Consider the following 17,054-nt stretch of genomic DNA (forward strand, 5'->3'; position numbering starts at 1 on the left):
GGATCAGCATCTCTGCTCCATGCTTCTCCCTCAATGCTCATACTAAGGACAAGGGAGACTCAATCCCCAGTCATGTTCTCCTTTCTGATCCTGGCTCCACTGCTGGATGTGGCAACAGAAACAGAGACCTAACTCCTTAGGTTACAGAAGGTATTACAGAAACTTAAATTTTATTGAGTGACAATTTCTTTGCTGGATACATTAATTCAGATTGCACAATCCTATGGAATATAGTAGTTCCTGAGTCTTCCAGGAACCACCCATGCAATGAATAGAGCGTAGCTGAACTACCAGATAGAGTCACTACATCATCAATAGAAAATCCCATTGACTTCACATACCATCAGAGTTATAGAGATATCTAGCAACTTCTGAGAACTATTGCATTCTGTCATGAGATGCCAAGTAGTTTGGTTTCAAGCAGAAAACTAAGTAAGCCTTGGGGAGTCTTTTTTCACTTCCAAGACATCTCACAATTTTGGACATCATTGGACTTTCTTTGAAACTCCTGTATTTGTAAGTATAGAAGGTGAAGACCAGTGAAATGATAGAAATTAAACAAACATGACACAAGGAAAGAAACATCATCTTTCGTCCTACATGCCAGACTGTAGGACAGAGGCTTTTTTTTTTTAGAGCTAAAATTCATTGGGACATTTGGTAACAATGGAAAAGAACATGACAAGACAAGCAGTATGCAGTGGAAATTGGAAATTAGTAGTTAGACTGCAGAAATGGATCAGATCCATCAACACCCAAACTATGCATATGTTTCATTCAGCTCTTAACTCTTGGTAATTTCGGCACAGATATGTAAATTCTGGTACAGATCCAGAGAAAATTTAACTAGATATCAAATCCGACTTGATGAAATAAGCCAAGTTTTTCCAGTCCCTGAAGATTCAAGAGGAAAAGCTTGGGAGACTTAGAACAGATTTTGTTTAATGCTTGCACTGTCAGCTAACCACAGCATAAAACCATCCCCCAGCTGCTGCGGGGATGAGAAAAGGTAAAATACACGTTAATTCACCAGCATCAGTGTTGCAGAGTTAAAGGTCAACAGAAAAATGGTCTTGTACAAAATACACAAACTAGTGCCTCCACAGAATAACTAATTCATCCTAAACATTGCAGACAGGAGTGCATTTGTTGGGAGAACTGCACAATGTACACGACCAACCTAAAGATAACCTCTACCCACCAAGACCATGCCTCTATCAAATAGATTACTTTTTTGAAGAAACTTCTTGTTAGGCACATATGATCGTATTATAAGCCACATACTATCCTGTCCTGGAACATATATAGAAAGTCAACCCTCAAACTATAAACTATCCCGGAAGGAGATCATAACTTGAATCCCTTTTTCAAATTCCCTTTTCTCCTCTTCAAATAAAGCCCCTCCCTTTCAAAATGCTCAGAAACAAATTTCTGTACACTCACACAGACCAAATAGTCAGACTGTGCTTAAGCGACAAATGCAACATCTTCCAATGCATTTCTCACATCTACAAAAAAGGATGTTTACCTCGCCCCCATCTCAAAGCTCTCCCAGAATGAAACCCACTTCCTTCAGTGCATTACAATGCCATCATACATGCTCTGTGGATGAAATCAAACAACTGCTTATACAGCAGAGTAAACTTTCTCAGAACAATCAGTAAATCAGAAATACCCATTTAAAAGGAGATTAATACTCTTCACAAACCAGTCATCTCATCTGACCTGTCAATCTCTGACCTTTCAGCTCAGATCTACAACAGAAATCTACAAAACACCCTTAAAAGACAAGACTGGGAACAAAAATCCGTGTCTACTGGTACACGTATGCCATGGTTTTAAATCATGGTTTTAAGCCCTCTACCTGGGTCCATTTTCAGATGCAGGTAATACTGTACATACTGATGTGGAAAACCGAGCTAGTTCCATCCTGATATTAGAGTAACAGGATATCACGTTTGCCATCTCCAATAAAGGCATCATTGGCTCAAACAAAACATTCCTAAATTGACAGACCTGGACCACTTTCAGTACCCAACAGTTTTCAGGGCGCAGCAAGGGCCTGCTGCTCCACAAGGAAAGGTGAGCCAGCAGCCAAGTGTGATAATAAAGTATGTGGGAGCAGTGTCCTAACCAGCAAGGAGGCAGGATGCAGAGCAGCGATTTCAGGTCAGAAGAGACAGTGATCGAGAGACTGATCAGGGTCAGACACAGCACAGTGACCACCCAGCAAGCCTGCAGCAGTGAGGCAGGTCCGAGGCCAAGCCTGGAAGCCAAACCAGCGGGTCCAGGTCAGACTCACAGAGGTGGAAGACTAGGCACAGACCTAGCTGCTACACAGCTGCGGTGTGGCACAGGCAGGAGCAGCACTAAAGTCTCAGCTAAAAGCAGCTCCCAAGGGACATGAGGGGCAGGCCTCAGTTCTAGGTCTATTCACAACAGCTCTTATCAGCAAAGGAGCTGACCTTGGACTCAGCCAGCTGAACTCTATACCTTCGCCAGCTGAACTCCTAGAAGTCAAATGCTCTCCAGGACCTGACAACAGTCTTACCAGAATCAGTTTGAAGTGCATTCTAAACTGTAAATTCCAACTGGCAACCATTTCTGAGAGTTGGAGAAATGTCAAAGGATGGACAACTGCAACTAAAATCTCAATAATCAGAAAGGGAAATCTTAACCAGGAAGACTCAGACATCCTCGGCAAAACACTAGAACACTGTGATGTGAAAATTTCTGGACAGAAATGTGGAATGTTTCAGGGAAGACAGACAGAATTTGTTAGATAAAACTTCTGCTTCCTCTAAGTTTTACTAGGTTGGTTGTTTAAAGGCAAATCAATTGATATAGTATATTTGGATTTTTCCACAGTACTTGATTTAGCATTGTCAGAAATTTTGATTTAATACTTTATTTTCTAAACTTCCCTTTCAGAAGCAAACTTCACATTGTAAAGTCTTGCATATACACTTAAATAATCTTAAAGAAAAAAATATAAGCAAAAAATCTTACCCCAAGACAGCTGGATTTGCCTTTGATACCTTTAAGAGAAAGAAATGCAAAAATGCACTTAGTGGAGAAGACAGACATACATGAAGCACATCAACTAAAGCTCTTTGGTTAAAAATAAAAAAAAGATTTTTTTTTTTCCTTCTTTTTGAAAGATGATGCGTTTTCCTTTTTCACTTTCATTTATTTCACAGTTTTTCAGATGGACATATGATACAGTCACCTCACTGCCACTTTCTTATTTTAACACAAACTACAGTCTGGCAGGTGCTCATCACAGGCTTGCAATAGAGACATTCGTTTTCAGAGTACTCGTTTGAGACATTCAAACTGCAGCCGTGTAACAGTACAATATCATAATATATCCTGTGCATATTGTACCACTCAGGGAGGCTAGAATTCAAGCTAATAAGCACAGTCACAGTAAATATTTTGCAGTAAACACATTTCCAGAGTAGGAGATGGATAGCACTGTTGAGTGAGAAAGAGGTAAATAAAAAGCCATGCTCATTCAATCAGTAAGTGAGGTCATGCAGGGGAGTTAAGCTGTGTCTCACCAGTGGTCTACCTAGTTCAATATCCTGCTTCTGGAAAGAGCCCGCACTTGGTACTTCAAGTGAATGAAAAGCTATTGACAGAGCCCATCATGTGACAGAAGATTCTTCTCCGACCTGTATAAATGACATACAGATGCATGCTGATCTCAGCATGAGTGAAGGGCAAGGTTCAAAATGCTTCAGGAGTTACTTGTTCCAACTGAATGACATTGTTCTACCGTCTGCTTTCTCTTCTTACCATTTTTTCAAATACTTATGAGCTCATATGAGGCATTGCAGCAAATGACTGCAGCTCCTACTGAAAAAAGCAGTGAGATTCAGCAATCAGAAACTCTTAAAGGCTAGTCCCTCTTCTCTGCTTTTAGTCATATTGCTCTTGGCATGCAAGTTAGCGCACTCTAAACTGCAAGATTGGTCTTGTCAACATATCAAGCTAGAGTGCTAATCATTAATAACTCATTCCGAGATAATATTGACAGCTGCTTTGCTTTATTATCAATGCCATCTGTGCCTAGCTCCCCATCTTCTCCTTTCTACAACTTGAGCTTGCACTCTAAATGTTTTTGAGGCTGCAACAAGCAGAATGGAAATAACAGCTTGAGCTTCTTGAGAAATATCACCAGCCAACTCATGGAGCCTAGAAGGGAAGGAATAATATGACTGTAGAGTCCCACCAAGTTTTCAGCATAAGTCAGACTTAAGAATAACATGCTGCCAGATGCCATTTCCTAGTAGTGATCACCTCCACTGTTTCCACAGACCAATGTCATACATGTAAAATGATCAACTGGTCTTATTCTATTTTGAGCAACACTAAAGCCTCAATAAGACTGATAAGCAGATAACAGTATCTGTAGCATTTCTGAGTCTCCGAATTATAGTAATAATCCTATTGCTTTGATCACAAACTTCTCTCACTCAATCAAGACTGAAGTGAACAAATATTATAAGAAGGTAGCTCCCAGTCTTCTGCTGTGTGACTTGAAGATTTTTCATTTGTGAGTTTCCAAGGTGTTTGCACTTCAGTACAGAATTGATAATGAGAAAAACACTTGTCCCTGCTAACTAAACTGCATTCCTGTGAACAAATGAAAAAATTCACTCTTCAGAGGTAAATTTAGCATAACTCATTAAAGAAAAGTCAATTTTAAACAGACACCTACCTAGAAAAATTACTTTTAAAATTCTGAAGAAAAAGGACTGACTGTTCATTCAAGCCCCTCTTATGGGTCAGCTCGATTGTGATGAAAATGCTGAGATAAAAAGTATAAATAGACAGATATTTGATTGCTCTGTGCTAACATTTTTGGAAGAAGAAGGGAAAAACAAAGATTTTCAAAAAAGCCATAGAAAAACTTTTAAATGTGGATGGATTTCTCATGGTTTGGACAAGTGTACTCTTCGCTGGGTGAAAAACTGGCCAGATGGACGAGCCCAGAGGGTTGTGGTGAATGGGGTGAAATCTAGCTGGCGGCAGGTCACAAGTGGTGTTCCCCAGGGCTCGGTGTTAGTCCCCGTTCTGTTTAATATCTTTATCAATGATTTGGATGAGGGGATCGAGTGCAGCCTCAGCAAGTTTGCAGATGACACCAAGTTGGGAGGCAGGGTTGATCTGCTTGAGGGTAGGGAGGCTCTACAGAGGGATCTGGGCAGGCTGGATCGATGGGCTGAGGCCAATTGTATGAAGTGAAACAAGGCCGAGTGCCGGGTCCTGCACTTGGGTCACAACAACCCCATGCAGCGCTACAGGCTTGTGGAAGAGTGGCTGGAAAGCTGCCTGGCGGAAAAAGACCTGGGGGTGCTGGTCGACAGCTGGCTGAATATGAGCCAGCAGTGTGCCCAGGTGGCCAAGAAGGCCAACGGCATCCTGGCCTGTATCAGAAATGGTGTGGCCAGCAGGAGCAGGGAGGTGATATCCCCCTGTACTCGGCACTGGTGAGGCCGCACCTGGAGTACTGTGTTCAGTTTTGGGCCCCTCACTACAGGAAAGACATTGAGGTGCTGGAGCATGTCCAGAGAAGGGCAACCAAGCTGGTGAGGGGCCTGGAGCACAAGTCTGATGAGGAGCAGCTGAGGGAGCTGGGGCTGTTTAGCCTGGAGAAAAGGAGGCTGAGGGGAGACCTTATCGCTCCCTACAACTACCTGAAGGGAGGTTGTAGTGAGGGGGGTGCTGGTCTCTTCTGTCAGGTGGCTGGAGATGGGATGAGAGGAAATGGCCTCAAGTTGCGGCAGTGGAGATTTAGGTTGGATATTAGGAAAAATTTCTTTACTGAGAGGGTTGTCAGGCATTGGAATAGGCTGCCCAGGGAAATGGTTGAGTCACCATCCCTGGAGGTATTCAAAAAGCACGTAGATGTGGCACTTCAGGACATGGTTTAGCGGGCACAGTTGATGGCTGGACTCAATGATCTGGAAGGTCTTTTCCAACCTAAATGATTCTATGATTCTATGATTTTTAAAGTACATGTTTTTTTAGTTTTTCAATAATGCTATTTTGGGCAGAGGTAGAACAAGCCCAGTGGTCTACCATTTCCCTTGGAAAAAGAAAACTGTCTTGTTTCTAAGCAAATTTGATCACTTGCAATCTTTAATTCAGAGGAAAGAAAATGATAACTTGTGCTTGCTTTATATGAGCTCATTCTGAATGCAAAAATTCAAATGCAAATTTGGTCCAAAGCAGAAAGGTCTGGAACAGATGGCAGAAAGTCTTCTGAATGTTAGTTGAAAAGAGGCTGTCAGTTGCAGACAATGATACCTTCAGTAAATAATAAAGGAAAAAAGTCTACAACAAAGGAGGAGTTTAGGTAGCTTGTTAAGGGCACTTGTCAGGAAAAGAAGGGAGTGAGTGCTTCCTGGCTGAAGAAGATACACTTCTTATGTTCCAAGGAAGGGATGGGGAGCTTAGAAAGCTTGTCTGCTTTTCCCCAACCTTATCATTGATCTAATAAAATACACTACCTCTGCAGAACTTGCCTCTAGTATATATTTGGAAATCATAGGTTCAGCAACCTCACTACTACCATGCAAGAGATACAACTGAGCATGAGGAGAGGGGCTTCAGAAGGATGATTAGAGGCTGTCACTTCAAGGTAAGGGTTTGGCAGGCCTATGGTGGCCAGGCTGAAAAAGATGATGAAGGACAGGAATTATTACAAGTTCAGTGTAAGCAATTATCTCACATAGATGACTGGCCAGGACTGATAATATGCTGGCAAAACCAACGTGGAAATTTTTTTTAGCTTGAATGGTGGAGTTTGGCATCTGTGGTCTTCGGTTCTCAATGAATGACCACGATTTCTGTTTAGTTAGTGTATTGTTCGTTTTGCTTCCTCAGCACACTTGACCCTTGATTGTATTCATTAGTAGTCAACAGAAAGCAAACTCATCACAGTAACCCTGCCTCCTGTGGTATCACAGACCTAACCTCAATAGAAACAGGACCTGCTAGAGGGATATAATGCTTTGAAAACTGGATTTTGTATCTCCACCCATCTGTAACAAGACTGAATCCTGCAAAATCAATGTCTGTTTCATGTTGTCCAGGCTCTCTGGACCACAATAGGAGACATAATGAAGAGAGGACACACAAGGAGAAGCCTGGGTGACAAGAGTTAACAGCCTACCAGGGCACAAAGCGTGCCCAGGAGCTACTCCCCTCCGACCCCGATTTGGGATTCTGCAGGAGACTGCAGCTGCTTGTGAACAGCGTGAGACCTGACAGGTCCGCTTTGAAAAAGGAGCAGAAGAAAGGCTCTTTTTCATTTGGTCATTACTCTGTCTGTCAAGCTGTAAAACAGTGCTCCCCTAGATCATGTATTCAATACCACACACAAAGTCATTGATAGTTCCTGTTGGTTTTTATAGGTTAAACATAGGGAACATTTGATCTTATTCTCAATTCTCCATCCCTTTTTGCCATTCACAGCATTAAAAAATTTAAAAGCCAGCTCAGTCTTTCTCCAGCAACTAAAAGACTCAAAACAAATCTAATTGATGATTTCAATAATACTGAAAACACTTAGGAATAAGGACTGAAAAATATTTCATTAATTAGAATTCTAATTAAGATGGTGATTTACATGTTAATGACCAGGTGAAAATCTTTAGGATTGGGGGGTTTTTGGTGTTATCATTGCTTTGGACTATTTTAAATAAAAGGAGCTTTGTTTATAAATTCTAGTAGCCTCTAATGTGCATACATTTAGTTACATTTCCACTAAGCTACCCCTTTATTTCATGACATTTGCAGTCTCAGATAGAATGATTATCCTTTCCCTTCAGTCACACTTTTAATGTCAAAATAAAAGACTTTAGCAATAGTCTTTAGAACCTTAAACATGGATCTAGGCTTTTGAAATCATACTAGATACCACGTATAGAAAAAAAGAGTGTTAACTATGTCTGTATCTAGTCTAGCCCAAATGGTGTGTTAAGGATGTGTGTATTGAACTTGAAATTTGCCTAAGCACAGACTGCCATAAGGTCCAACACCAGGTGTCAAATAGAACAACAAGCTGAACTGCAAAGATGGAAGAGGGATTTTCTTTTTCTTCTCATTTTTGTAAAAAACCCAAAGCTCTTTGACATGATTGAATGTTTACTGCAGAAACAGCAACTGAAAGAATTGCCAGTTTTTGCTGGAGGACATCTGAAGAGGTCAGCAAAAGTCAGTCTGTCTTGGTTAACAAAATACAGATCAAGTATTGACTGAATCATCTCCAAGTCACTATGAGGAATCTCTTCCCTGTATAGAAGAGGGCTCTTTAACGTAAAGAAAAGTTGAATATAGGCAAAATGACCTTGTACCAATACATGATAGACATGATATGTATTAGACCTGACCCATCCCAGAGAACTCCCCAGACCTGACCTTTTGCATCTCTACTCTCTTAGAGGCTACTTAAACCTGGCCTGTGCTCAGAGTGCTTAGAACTCCTATCATTGTAGCAGCTGATGCTTGGGACTCTTTTAGGAAAGTACTCAGTGCCATCTGGCCTGCTGGCCATCAGCCATGTAATACCTCTATGAGAGCAGATGGATTAGATGGAAGCTGCTTGTCTAGGCAGACTCCTGGACCTTATGTGTGTAACAGCCAAGTGCACCCTTGAGTGGTGTGCCCTGGGAGTTTGTTCTGGCTTGCTCAAAAGGCAGCCCTGACAGCACACCCAGCAACAAATTCAGCAACAAATTATACGGATGGTTGGTCGATGTGACCGTGTGCTTGGCCTTAGGGCCAAAAAAGTGTAAATGCAGTGACTCAGCCTGCAAACAAGGCACGCCAAATTCTCTCATTCTCCCAGCAGTTTTGGACTTGCTGAAATCTCCTGGGCTGTGTCATGTAGGTGGATGAAATGGTCATAATGGTAGAAAATAGGTCTGGAAGGGACCACAAAAAGTGATCTAATCCAAAGCAGGACCAACTCATGTTTCCAGTTCTGAAGAATTCACAGTCATTTTTCCAGTGCTTCACTTTCCATTACTCTTACAAATAGAAAGGCTCTCCTACTGCCTAAATTCTTTGTCCCTTCTCACCATAAATGTTACTAGTCCTCAGCTGACTGTTTTTTTAAAACTAAGTATTTTTAATTTTCCCAAGTGGACTTTCTCTCTGACTAGAACCTTTTGGTCAAGTGACTGAACAGGGCAGGAAAGGGTAAATCCACTCCACATTTAACACTAGATGGATCTCATGAAGAGGGGCAAGGTGAATAACCAAAGGTGAGCTATCACATTTTTTTTTGTGCCTAAGCTGTAATAAAGACTTCTGTGGAATCTTACTGATTACAGCCATGGCATAAAAGTCCTCCCTACGCTGTACACAGCTCTGTTGCATGCAGGAGTGCTAAGGGCTTGCTGTTCATACCCGTTAGCCAGTGCACCTCTGATTTGCAACTCATCTTGCAAAGGCTCTGAAATGCCTTATCTAGAAAAGTGTTTATGACCATCTTTCCCACAGCCTATGCTACTAATATGTCTATCACAGAACTGCCATCTAAAAATAAACCTAACACAAATGCTTATATTTTGCATTATATTGTGACATACCACATAGAAAAAAGAGACTATAAAAGACAAGATGCCTGGTAAGTTATTAGCTTATAGGTTTTGGTATGTAGATCTTGTATATCAACATATTTTCGTTACATATATATATATAAACCCATATCTTTATCCGTCAGACCAACTTCTTAAGATGTTTTAATAAGACGACTCATTATTAGCAATATCCACAACACTAAGCCCACTGAAATCTAAGCAGCAGTGAATGGCAAGCTTTGGTTTCTGTTCCCTCTTAGGAAAAGGTAAAAGCCAGTATCACCTAAGACTGAAAGGATTTATTTATTTAAATTTGCAAGTCAGTAAAATATTTGGGAAAGACAGACTATTAGCACAGGGTAGAGCAGTCAGGTAAACAAATTTCAGTTACATTTCCTTTAACTGATACCTCTGCTAGTATGTTCAGATTAAGCATGTCAGAACCACCTGATGTTTCGATGATGAATCCTCTACATAGTTTCTCGATCCTGACCTATTTCACCCACTGCTTGTGACTCCTAATGACTCCCTTACACTCGTCCAGTTGAAAAATCAGTCTTGCCTGCCTTGTCAATGTATATATACCAACCCTGAAAATGGTTAACTGTTGTATTTTCAGTTTCAAAAGCATTAACTGCTGTCCATCACAAATGCCTGTCCCAGGTCTGGTATCACTTACTGATCACTTTGAAGTCTACCAAAATGTGTGGTAAATGCTCTGGTCTAATGCTACGTCTTTCAGCTACCCCTTTTATTCATTTTAAGGGCTCTAACTGCTGAAATTTGATAAATCATAAACACATTGACACTGAATACCCACCTCTCCCATGTGCTGGAGGAAAGTACTCTGCAGATGAGTTATCACAACAAAATGTGTATCTGTGTTTCAGAGTCTAGTTCAGTCTGGAGTATTAGTTTACACTATCAAGGAAAGTCTGTTGCTTTCCTCTCAGTAGTAGTAGCAGCAAAATGTACTGGACAAGTATCTCATGGAACATAATATTTAATGCAAACATAGCATGACATACTTAGAACTGCCCAGAAGCAGTGGCAGCACACATTTCATTCACATTACCCCTTTACAACTTCATCCTCAAGAAACTAGTATAACAGAGTAATTAACTATCTAGGACCGAGTGCAGCCCCAATTCACATTCAGGCTTTTGTTTAGCGATTGAGATTACTGAAGACTAGTTCTTCTAGACCAGCTGGTAGTCTTAGAAGAAAAGTGGGTTCTACTTATAACCAGACATAACGATGGGGACACTACTGTATTACTGGGTCATTCTAACTCCATTCAACTTTGCTACCATTTGATTACTGCCTGGTGGTAAAACCACTGGGCACTTCTGAGGCTGGATACACTTAAGCAGGAAACAGGAATATGTAACTCCAGGTACCAAGCACTTGGGCTATTCCCAAGCATATATTCACCTGCAGAAGTTGATCAATTCTCTGTACTAAGCCTTCAATGAAAAAAAAAAATAAATTAATCTATGCCTATCATGAAAGTAAATCAGTCCCAAGCAAAACTTAACCGTTGTTGTGAATCCGCTGTTGAGTGAAAGGAAGCATATTAGCCATTTTTCATTTAGGAACAGAAACTGTACACAGAAAGCTGGAAAGATGACTACATGGTACAGGTTCTATGCCAAGCTATTTTGCTTATTTCCACTGGCATAATGGCCTTTCTGGTCAGGATGCCAAGTCTGCTATAATCAGCAGAGTTAAGGGATCTCAACACTTCAAAAGATTGGACCCTAATTGCTGCAAATTTAGTTAATGCCAAAGGGGACACACAGGCATCAGGATTTGGGCCTTTGCCCCAAAGAGCAGTACAAATAACATCCATATTCATTAGACAGTTGACAGGAGAGTGCTGAGAACTGGGCTGTAGAGCAGCCTGCCCGCAAATTTGATGAACTAAAAAAAATTAATAAGCTTTGGGTTCAAAAGGTTTCTTTTAATGTGCATCAAGCATTTTCATGAAACACAAGTAACTACACAAATTTGCTATTTAGCAATAATGGGTCATGTCAGAGCTGGATATCTCTGGATCTCCTGTTGAGATGACAGCATGTACCATGCACTGGTCTTCTGCCAACATGAAATGAGTGTTAGCAGATTTACCCTTAATGAGCCCATCACACTGAAGTACCAGTTAAAGGGATAGGTCACAAATTACATTTTAGTTGTCCTGATGTGTCTGTCTTGTTAATTCAACACACAAATGGGGTGTTGCAGATAGGAAGCACCCCCAATACACTGTGCCTGACCAACCTCTGCACTGACATTTCAAAGCTTTCTCTCTGCCTGAACCTGGGGTAAATCAGCACAACCCCAGGGTCTACAGCTGAAAGTTTGATCTGTGCCAACTTTGCATCTGGCCCTGCACTTGTGCAATTTCCCCTCTCACCATCTTTTCTGACCTTTTTTGCTACTGAAAAAAATCTTAAGCAAAGTTTGGGGTAGGGGACAGTTTCCAGCCCTATTATACTGGTACTATCAGATCATGTTTCTGTTTATGCATTTACCTTTCTCTTGCATGTTTCTATGTGGTAAAAGCCTCAGTCATGCAACCCCTTTAGATTCAAAGATGATTAGAGCACTAGAGGAAGATTAGGAATGAGAGGAGACAGCCCTGTGATGCAGGGATACCACAAAATCTGCTGAAACACCCACACTACATTCTGTTCAAGGTACCCGAGAAATCTGGGACCAGCCAGTGGGTACTACTACAGCACATAACAGCATGCACAGCCACATTAGCAGATATTAATGTATAGAGAACACCACAGCCCTTCATTTCCTCCCCCCAACAATGAATGCCTACCTACCTTTTGTTGTAATGCCTTTCTGCACTACAGAACATCCTTTATGTGAAAGTAGGGGACTTGCTAGAGGAATAATATCTTCAAGCCCCAGAAGCTCTGCTGCATCTTTGTATTTTATTGTGTGTGGGAACTACGTTGACTGTTTGCTCCATGACTTCATTTTTCTGTTGGAAAATGCCTGAGATTTCATGTGAAGTCTTAATCCCTTTCTCCTCTATGGGAAGACAGTATCCAGTGCCATATTAGGAAGGAAAGACATATGTTAAGACAAAATAACCCTATATAACCATATACATACAAGTATATTAATTTTCTTGCAGCTGCATCATCTCTCCTGCTATTCTTCTAACATCAATCTCACTTTAAATATTCTGTCTTGGATTTCATAGAAGCAGTACGTGATAATGCTCTATGAACATTTAACAGCAAATTATTTTTTATTTTCACTGAAATCAATCTTGCGTCATGGCCCATTTGGTACTTCAAGGCAATGCAGCATTTGAAACTGCAAAAGCTTTAGTAGGGCATATAGATTACTCAGTAGAATCTTCTACTTGTCAGGATATGCTTAAACTGTGACTTTGTTGATGGAGATAGCTAAAAGGGCTCCTATTCCTCCCACCTCTTCAGTTTTGTTCATAGAGCTATTTGGGAAACCACATTACAAATGGATTCTTTGAAATAATTCAGCTTAAAAGGTAACCCTTTCTCTTTTTTACTGAAGAGGGGCTGAATCCAGAACACAGTGGTGTAATCCCACTAGCAGTTGTACTGGCACAAAGAAGGGAGAACACAGGGTTGCATGAGAGCACTAACAAGCAAGAGAGAGCAAGAGCTCCTCGAGCCGTTTTCAGTGCTTGTAGTCAGTGTCTTGTGTAACTCTACACTTACCCAAAAACTAGTCCTATCAATGACTAGTTCTTGTGATTCAAAGTATATTTTGGTCAATGATCAGTTTCCCAAGGGTTCGTCCCTTGTGATTCTAAAAGTATACAGGGATTTTTCATCAACTCGGGCTAAATTATACTCCAGAAAAGGCAATTATTTGCAATGCAGGTAAAGCATAAGAAGATGCTACATAGTAATGGTGTCAAAGCTGGCTTCCTTTTGAAAGCAAGGAAGTTAAGGCAGGAATGAATTGGCATTACTGGCAAATGATAAACTCCATCCCAACAGCAATAGAATTTCACTGATGGAAAGAGAGTCAATACACAATAGCACACCTGTGGAGCAGGTTATGGTGGCTACACAAGACAGAGTTCAGTAATAGTAAGAGTAGATCAATGAGAATGCCAGTACCGTGCAAGCTCTTAGGAACAAAAGTATAAACACTCTCACCTGAAAGTACAAGTTGTACATAAAAGCTGTTTTGAGCGCAAGCTTTTTGCCATGAGAAAGCTGTACTGGCAATACCACTTACCAAGCATTGCTTCTGCTTCAAACAAGATGGCTGGATCCAAAGTGTCTGTATGCAGTCTTCACTTCAGACACAGCATGAGACTTCATTATCCACCTCCATAGTCTTCATCATGGCTATCCCTCCAATTATTTTCCTCCTTTCCTGCACCAGAGTTGATTGGCTCAGTTCTCAGAAGCCATCTCTTTGGCAGCTATCTGTTTGCTCTTACCAAAAATCTGCTGCATTGCTGCTTCAGACACCACAGCACATGCCCTATCATTACCTCACCTCTTTCCAGATGACTTAGCTCTCCTGTGTTTATATTTTACTTAATTGCAGGGACTGAATTAAAACAAAAGCATCCACTGCTTTCTTCCCCTCTGTATACTTAACAGAAATATAAGCATCGCTGCAGTACAAGCATGGAAGTTAAGTCTGTGTTTAATAAATAATTCTGCCAAAACTTGAGGTGTTTATTCTGTCCTTACCCACACAAAAATGAAAGGGAATTTGGCCAGTGTAGGAGTAAAAACTGAGGATTAAATTCTGCTTCATTCACTCAGTGCAGTGCTTGACTCTGCCAATAGTTCCATTTATCTCGAGCTATTACTCAAGGGTACAAGAATACAGGACTCTGGATGCAGGAAAAAATGGTAGATCTGGTTCACAACTTATGAAGTTCCATCGAGATCCATGAGAAATAAAGATCGTTGAGAAATACTGGGTATTACCTTGTCATTCATTTCATGTTTTAGCATACCCAAATGGCCTCATATTACATAGTTTTTAATGTGTTTAAGGCAGCAACCCCTAGAAGTTTTTTTGCAAACATACACCCTCCTTAGGTTTTGCATACTTGTTACCTAAATCAATATTCAAGTAATTAATCTTACAATCAAAGTCTTAGGCCTTCTTACTGTCTTTTATCTGTAAACACATCTCCTGATCCTCTCCTTTCTCTAATTGCTCTAAAGCTCTCAGGGGAGACATCATCCAGCCCCTTTTAATGCCCTTAATTTCTACTCAAACTGTGTCAGAAGTTATGCTGTTTCTCTTTACAGACTCAGTAGTCAGACGTCTCCAGAATATGCCATCCTTTCTTCTGCTTTATTTTGTTTCTTGCTTTTAGCAGCTCTTGTATTCTGTCAAGTCCCTTGATATTTTCCAGGCTTGTCTGTGATGCTATATGAATACTGTATATCCCTTGGAAACAAGTAACCCCTTAATTCTGTAGTTTTGTGCTATATGCTTCAAGAATTTGTCTAGAATGTATTTACCTTGTACTTCGAAATCCCTTAGGTTTATAGGATACAAACTTGAACGCAGAGTACAAGAACCTAAATACAAGAAAGATTTCCTATATGAGAAAAGATCAGGACTCTGGACTGGGATTTAAAAGGTCTGGGATTACTCCTTGACTCACAAATGCTGCATGTGATCATCAGTTACAGCTATATCATTATAAAACAGAAGTCTCTAAAGAGATAATGAAGTTCTCCCTCTACATATCCCCTCTTCAAATCATTGCCTTCAAGATGAATTGGAGACTCTGTGTGCTCTAGGGTGTTAATGTATTGGCAGGATATTTGAACACCCAAATGTTTGAACACATTAGTCCTTATGTGCTTCAGAAAGTATAGCCTAGAACTATATATAATCTACATCTGCAAGTTTGCAATCTGCACTTGCAGCCTGTTAGAACTTCCTTAACCAAGTGGTGTAGATATAACATTGTTGTCTTTTCATCTCTATTCCTTGCCTTCAACATCTCTTTGTCTTCTGTTCTTAATCTTAACTATTGAGATTATAGCTTACTCTGGGCACAAAATGCTTAATGAGACAACAGTTAGGGTATACATGCAAGTAAGAGTAATTAGGACTTTGCAAAGTGTTCAAACAAATGCCTTACATTCTGCAAAAATTCAGTGACTAGTTTCAGTATGAAAAAATCCAGATGACTTTCACCTCTTAATATTTTCAGTACAAATTTACAGCCTTTTATGTTAAGCAGCCTTTTTGTTACAAAGATTCCTCACTTTGTTTAAACAGAAGTATCTGGAAAATTTGGGGGGGTTAAATTTCTCCCATGCTGGGGCGATGCGATCCCAATATGTTTTCAATTCTCCTCACAAGAAAAATGAATCTATAAAATTATGCCCCTGTTATAACCTTCTTAGCTGACATCAGTCAACTGCTTGGGGTCTTTAGCAGCCACTCTATGACATCTCTTAGGAGTTTTCATAGAATCATAGAATCATTTAGGTTGGAAAAGAACTTTAAGATCATCAAGTCCAACCATCAACTGTGTCCACTAAACCATGTTCTGAAGAGCCTTGTCTACATGCTTTTTGAATACCTCCAGGGATGGTGACTCAACCACTTCCCTGGGCAGCCTATTCCAATGCCTGACAACCCTCTCAGTAAAGAAATTTTTCCTAATATCCAACCTAAATCTCCACTGCCGCAACTTGAGGCCATTTCCTCTCATCCTATCTCCAGCCACCTGACAGAAGAGACCAGCACCCACCTTGCTACAACCTCCATTCAGGTAGTTGTAAAGAGTGATAAGGTCTCCCCTCAGCCTCCTTTTCTCCAGGCTAAACAACCCCAGTTCCCTCAGCCGCTCCTCATAAGACTTGTGCTCCAGGCCCCTCACCAACTTGGTTGCCCTTCTCTGGACACGCTCCAGCACCTCCATGTCTTTCCTGTAGTGAGGGGCCCAAAACTGAACACAGTACTCGAAGTGCAGCCTCACCAGCGCCGAGTACAGGGGGACAGTCACTTCCCTGCTCCTGCTGGCCAAACTATTTCTGATGGAGGCCAGGATGCCCTTGCCTTCTTGGCCACCTGGGCACACTGCTGGCTCTCATTCAGCCAGCTGTCAGCCAGCACCCCCAGGTCTTTCTCTGCCAGGCAGCTTTCCAGCCACTTTTCCCCAAGCTGTAGCGCTGCATGGGGTTACTGTGACGGAAGAGCAGGACCCTTTCCTTACACTTCAGTGTACCATTCAAATTCACTGGACATCTATAGCTGTGCTGATACCAAAAGGATCACTTACAGTCTAAACAGAAACTCAGTAACAAATGCAGACTACTCTGGACATTCCCCATGATACCAACATGGCAGGAGACACTCTGTCCTAGTTTCAGCTGGGATAGAGTTAACTGTCTTCCTAGTAGCTGGTACGGTGCTATGTTTTGAGTTCAGTATGTGAAGAATGTT

The 17,054-nt window shown here is 41.0% G+C and overlaps 1 long non-coding RNA gene across 1 annotated transcript; it reads right to left on the bottom strand.

Moving 5' to 3' along the window:
* Positions 1–3,008: 3,008 nt before the first annotated feature.
* Positions 3,009–13,981, bottom strand: LOC115336555. The gene is made up of 3 exons (XR_003921826.1): positions 13,854–13,981; positions 12,437–12,645; positions 3,009–3,038 (listed from the first exon to the last, which is right to left on the bottom strand). It is a non-coding gene; the product is annotated as an uncharacterized LOC115336555 (long non-coding RNA).
* Between the last annotated feature and the right edge of the window lie 3,073 nt (positions 13,982–17,054).

This window comes from Aquila chrysaetos, chromosome 2 (assembly GCF_900496995.4).
Source record: "Aquila chrysaetos chrysaetos chromosome 2, bAquChr1.4, whole genome shotgun sequence".
NCBI lineage: Eukaryota > Metazoa > Chordata > Aves > Accipitriformes > Accipitridae > Aquila > Aquila chrysaetos.